The sequence below is a fragment of the Gopherus flavomarginatus genome, chromosome 5, assembly GCF_025201925.1.
Source record: "Gopherus flavomarginatus isolate rGopFla2 chromosome 5, rGopFla2.mat.asm, whole genome shotgun sequence".
Lineage (NCBI taxonomy): Eukaryota > Metazoa > Chordata > Testudines > Testudinidae > Gopherus > Gopherus flavomarginatus.
This window is the reverse complement of record NC_066621.1, coordinates 21,858,394-21,864,393: the sequence shown is the minus strand read 5'-3', so window position 1 is coordinate 21,864,393 and position 6,000 is coordinate 21,858,394. Positions and strand designations below refer to the sequence as shown.

Genomic DNA, 6,000 nt, shown 5'->3' with positions numbered 1-6,000 from the left:
CGACACCAGCGTTCGCCCCATTGCTAATAGGCCAGGCTGCTGGCTGAGTCATTGGCAGAGGGGATCGATCCAGAGGGTGCAGGGTCAAAAGCTACGAGCACCTACCGCCCTCACTAACACATTCACCTCCCTCAGGCAGTGCTGTAGCAGCCAAAGCCGGGAGAATAGCTGGTGTCTCTCTCCACTAGCTGAACTGAAAATGTCCAGACAATATTTGGAGGAGCAAAATGTTTTGTTGCATTTGGTGGTTATTTTAAGCCTTTTTAAATAACAGAATAAAACTGAAGGAAAATTTCAAATGACGGGCCGTTTTGAATCGAGAGAGAGAGAGAGTGTGTGTGTAACCAGGAAAACAGCACAAATTCACGGAATGTTTCGGTCAACCTCAATCTGGATTTTTTGGGGGTGAAAAACATTTTAGCTGAAAAATATTGCCCAGCCGTCTTCCTGGGGTCTAGATGGGCGTGTTCACACTGCACTGTAAACCTGGATGCGTGGGACCTGCGCTTGTGGGCTCGGTGTTTCCAAGTCTGCCCTTGAGCATCCACACTGCATTGTAAACCTGGGTGTAGCGTTGCTGCACCAGATCTCACAGCCATGCTAACACGTCCATACTGTGTTACACAGCCCATCTGACTTGGGGCTATGGCTTGACCTGTGCCTACCCTGCAAAATGACAGGGCTTGGACCTCAGGCACAACAGGACTTGAGATCTGATCCATCCCACTAGCAGGGTCCTAAAACCCTAGTCTTGAATGCTGGCTGACCCAAGTCAGACTGATTTCTGTGTGGATGGAACTGGGGGGCTTGGGCTCAAACCTGAGTCTGGGCTTAATGTGTAGTGTAGACATAACCTGTGTGGCCCTGGCCACCTCTACGGGGGGACAGAGTGCTGCACTGAGTGGATGTGGATTATGCTGCCACCACTGGAGATGCATCAGGAGTGAATTAAGCATCTGAATTTCCCTAGTGCAGATGTATAATAGTGTGCATTACCTGATCCAAAAAGGAAGTGAGTCGTTTACTGCTGCCATCAACAGCATCTGGTCCTTTACTTCCAGCTGGAGAGACTCTGGTCCTTAGTTTCTTAAAAGGTCCCAGTTTAATCCTTGTTCTGTGCATGGTGGCAGTGGTCTCAGAAAAACAGTGCAGAAGTGGAGTGATAGTCCCACTGAACTGCAAGACTTTCACTTGACTTCATGGTACTCTGGGCTCCACAGGACTGGAGTTCCCCACAAGTGGGTGCTTCTGTCTCTGGGTGTCATTTTTCTTTCTGAATTTATCTTCAGCTCTTGTAATCTCTCTTAATCCAGCCAAGGGCCCTGCTCTGGACCTCAGTCCCCACTGATAAAGTTGGTGTTGTTTGTATTACCCCAGTCATGGACCAGGATCCTGTTACGCTAGGTGCTGTACAAGCTCTGAACAGAGTGATGGTCTCTGACCATAGAGCAGCTGACAATCTAAGTGATGGAAATTTCCTTCCTCCCACTGAATTTAGAGTGCAGCAATCTCTTCAGAGACCATCTCTTACTATGTGCATATGCCATGCCTGGCACAAGGAGGCCCTGATCACTGGTAGGTGGGACTGTAGTGATTTATTTTCAATAGAAGGAATAATTTGGGAGTGAGGGGGCATCAGGACTTCTGGGGTCTGTTCCTGGCACTGGCTTACTGCCTACTCTTTGGGTGTGTTGCCCCCCTGTTTGTGCCTCAGTTTCCCCATCTCAGTGCTACAGATGGGCAGAGGTTTAGTATTTACTGCTCATGTTTCTCCTTGCCGCACAGAGTGATTGGCCAGGCCTTGGCTAGTGGTGCCAGAAGAGATTCAGTTCCTCGAGTGACCTTGTATTTCCCCCAAAAGGGAGAGATTGCTGGGGGTGGGGGGAGGAGGGTCAGGGGGCTGCTGATCTTGGAGAAATATGGTTGTGTTTATTGGGAAATGGAGCCCTGTGCAGCTTGAATTTATTCCCCTTGTAAAGTCTGCCGGGGTCCTGGCAAGATAAGGTAGGATTGAGTAGTTAATGCTGCAGAAACCACAAGAAAGAGCTCTGGCTTTCATCTCAGCCCAGAGGCTTAGGTAACGGCAAGGCGAAGTAGACAGGCTACCGGGAGCATTTCTGACACACAGATCCGTCAGGGGGGCTCTGTCCTTGGGAATTGCAGCTGCAAACGACAACTCCAGCCCAGGCCCACTGCACTTCCTTGCAGCATGTTAGTCAGTGGGCCAGGGTCCTTCCCTGTCTCCTCTCCTTTCCTGTCTGGCTCTGGTCGAACTACTGGCCTGGATCTGCTGACTCTGGGCCCCGAGGTCCTGTGAAAAGAAGAGCAAAATGGAAGCAATGCCTGTATGCATCTCACCTCCCTGCCCCTGCCCAGTGGGGTTACGTAGGAAATGGAATGCTGGCCTGGCTCCCAGGCCTCTGTTCTGACCACTGCTTTCCAGGTCCTGAAATAGCTCCCAGGAAGCCTAGTGTTAGAGCAGTGGGCTGGGAGCTCCGATTCCTGGGCTCCACAAAAGCCAGCGGTCCTGAACCCAATGCTGACCCCTAGACCACAGTCAGGACTCCTGGGGTCTATTCCTAAGGTGGGTGCAGACTTTGCTGTGTGATGCTGAGCGAGTCATGTCCCCCTCTCTGTTCATCAGTTTTCCTGCCAATAAAATGGGGACAATGATATTGGCGTACCGCCTAGGGGGCTGTGAGTCATTAATTAATGTTTGCTAAGTGCTCTGAGAGCCTCAAGTCCTCATCTGTACAATGCGGATAACAGCAGTGCCTTTGTCTGTTTAGAATGTAAACTCCGTGGGGCAGGGACCGTCACTGTGTGAGAGCTATGAGAGCATATGTATGTACAGCGCCTAGCGCAATGGAGCCAATTGCAGCCGAGTACTCTAGGTGCTACTGTAATATAGGTAATGTGCGGGGGGAAAGCAGCAGAGGAGGGAGCTGTGTTTTATTGGGATTGCCATGGATTGAAAGGGTTGGTTGTGCCCCACTTGACAGGGAGGGGGCAAAGCTGTTTTACAGTGGGATTTGGTTCTGCGAGGAGGCGATGGATGGGAACAGGGACACTCTAGGGAAGGTGAAGGCTACCACCTTCTCCTGAGGGGCAGAGTGATGGGGGAGCCTGGTGCAGCATGAGGTGTTATCCGTCTTCCAAATAATATTCCGAGAGCTAGATCAGAGTTCACCAGTTCCTCTCCTCTGTAACTGATCCCCTGGTGCTTTGCGTGGTGACTTCATGTAACACAACCTGCACTCCTCTCTCTAGCTAAGGGTCAGGCTGAGCTGTGGGTTAGGGACAGAGGAACCCTGACAAGCTGAGCTGCCATAGATGGGGATCCTAAAGCAGGGAAAGGAACTGAAGGCCAGACCCTCAGCTGGTGGGAATCGGTGGCCCTCTCCCCATCTCTGCTCCACAGTCTCCTCTATATCCAAAGCAGATCCAGCATTTGTGTGGAACACACAATGCCATGAAACAAGTTTGCTGGTCCTCAGCCAGGCTCAGAGACGTGTGAGTGGCGCAGAGCAGCCCTCAGGAACATTCCCTCAGATAAAACAGGCTCGTTTATGTCAGCTCCTTTGCTTTCCTTTCTGTGTGTGTGCCCACAGATGACTGCCCCTGGCCCCCCAAGAAGGTGCATGGCAAGAGAATGCCCTTGTGAGAGCAGGCCGGTTTCCACAAAGGAATCGCTGGCACCAGGATTGACAAGGGATGTACCTGCAGGAGTATTTGCCAGGGCAGCTTGACAGCTCTTTGGGAGCCGTGCAATCAGGGCATAGACGCGCCAGCAGGGAATGCGGGTGTCCCGCTACACAGCACGGCTTCCAAAGCCCTGCGGCAGGAGGTGTGATAGTTGCCTGATTGAGGGAACAAACACGCTGCAAAGATCAGCATCAGCAGGCAAGCAATTCACCAGCCCCAAATGGGGCTCAGATGAGGAGGTTCATCCCACTCTAGTGGGGACACCCCCTCTGAGGCTATGTGTTTTCCTCTCCACCATCATGCTGTGTGGGTAACATGCTCCTGTGGTATGAAGCCCTGGCGCCATCCCTCTGCAGTGTGACCCTGCCCCAAGCAAAGCCAGGCCGTGCCTGTTCCTCATTGTTCTCAGAGTGCAGGGTGGACCCAGGAGACGCTGCGGGGTGGGCGACATAAATTGGAGCCGTGTGCAGGGTAGGGAAGGAATTTTTAGATTGGCAGTGACCTTGGGTTGGGGAGGGGGGGTTTCGCCTTCCTCTGCAGCTTGTGGGGGCAGGTCACACACCAGGATTGTTTGGGTATCTCTCACTTAATCAATTCCCTGCCATTGCGGGGGGCCACGGGCACTGGTGCTTCTCCTATGCTCTGCCTGCGCCATGGAACAGGTTAATCTCTGTGACACTTTGGTCTAGTTTCAGTTGTTGGGTTTAGTGTGTGTGCACTGGGCGGTGGTGGCAGCCTGTGATTTACAGGCGATCAGACTAGGTGGTTTGGTAGGCCCTCTGGCTGTAAACGCTATGACAGGGTGATATGCGAAGGGCTGGGGTAGACACTCTCAGGCTAAGTCTACGCTGGCTTCTTTTTTCTCAAACCTCTGGAGCAGTTCCAGCAGCGCAGACCAGTGCAGACAGGGCTGTGGCAGAACCCCCATGTCCTCTACAAACGCCTGCCCCAGCGACGACACCGCCGCTGGCTGTGAAGCTGCGCGGCTGGAGACTCACAGGGCCTGTTTTTCACCGGAGACAACAAGGCTGGCCTGACTGAATGTGCGCCTGCAAAGGGAGCCGGGCGCCGGGAGAGGCTGAGTGTGAACGCAGAGGCCTCCTCTAGATGAGGTGTCAGGAGAGCCGAGCACTTAATCACGCCATGGAAACCCTGCACCCTGATCTCCGGCTCGCTCAGAAACATTCCCCAGCTGTGGGGCAATCGAGCACGGCGGCTCCTGCCTTTATAGCGCTGTGGGAGCCATAAAGAACTCATTGAAAATGTGCTTTATTGTTTATAAATGAATCGCAAAATCTTTGCAGATGTATCAGTACAAAATGGGTGTGCAGCGAGCGAGCCCGGGCCAGGGGGGATTTGGATTCCAGGCCCCACCTCTGTGGCGATGGGGTTGCTACTCAAAGTTTTAGACAATAGATGGTGGGTGCTAGGATGCATCAGCCTTGAGGTTACCACAGTGTTTTAATGCTCCTGCTGTAAGTGGCGCTCACCATGTTCTGTGTTGAGAAGCCTGCAGAAGCCAGCCAGAGCAGTGGTGTGTCTGGAGCCAGGCCTTGCCTATGTGTGTATAATTAGTAAACATGGTTGTTTGGGACCCAGCTGAGCTTATGCTCTGTCCTCGTATTATGTCTGTTGTCTGAAAAGTAAAAGACACAGACCTGTATAGACAGTAAAATCAGCAGCTCCCATCTGAGGTCTCCTTTATGGGATCTGTTGCAGCTACAGACTTGAATCTCCAACATTGAGAGTTTTGGTCATTTTCTATGCAGAATATGACAATCTCCAGCATAGTGCTTACTATACGGGCTTTCCTATATGGATGTCCAACATAAACAGTGTGCCTATCCATAGTAGGGGGTCTCCTATATGGGTCTCCCCTATAGAAACTAGAACTGTCTCCCATATAGAGACTTTACTTCTCCTATAAGAGGTCTCCTGTTTAGAGAACGTTGCTGTCTTTGGTAAGCGGCCTTCTCTAGGCCAGAATATAGGATGACCCACAGTGTCATTGGGAGCGCTCCTTCTGGCTTGTGTCCTGAGATTGCTCTGAGGCCTGGTCTACACCTAAAACTTAAGTTGACCTAACTACATCGCGCAGGGGTGTGAAAAATTTACAGCCATCCCGAGAGATGCAGTTAAGCCAATCTAAAGTAAACCCCAGCTCAGACAATGCTAGGTGAATGGAAGAATTCAGCGCCTGCCTCTCAGAGAGATGGGTTTACTACAGCGGCAGGAGCCCTCTGCAATTCCTGGAGTGTCTACACTCCAGCAGCGCTGCTGTAGCATTTCTAGTGC

General features: G+C 51.8%; 1 protein-coding gene across 1 annotated transcript in view; it reads right to left on the bottom strand.

The window, feature by feature from the left end:
- Window positions 1–1,933: 1,933 nt before the first annotated feature.
- The window catches only part of ALX3 (ALX homeobox 3), a 34,573-nt gene continuing 30,506 nt past the window's right edge, over window positions 1,934–6,000 (bottom strand). Inside the window, exon 5 of the mRNA XM_050953792.1 lies at window positions 1,934–2,311. The gene's annotated coding sequence lies outside the window, so the exon portion shown is untranslated. The remainder of the gene's footprint in view (window positions 2,312–6,000) is intronic.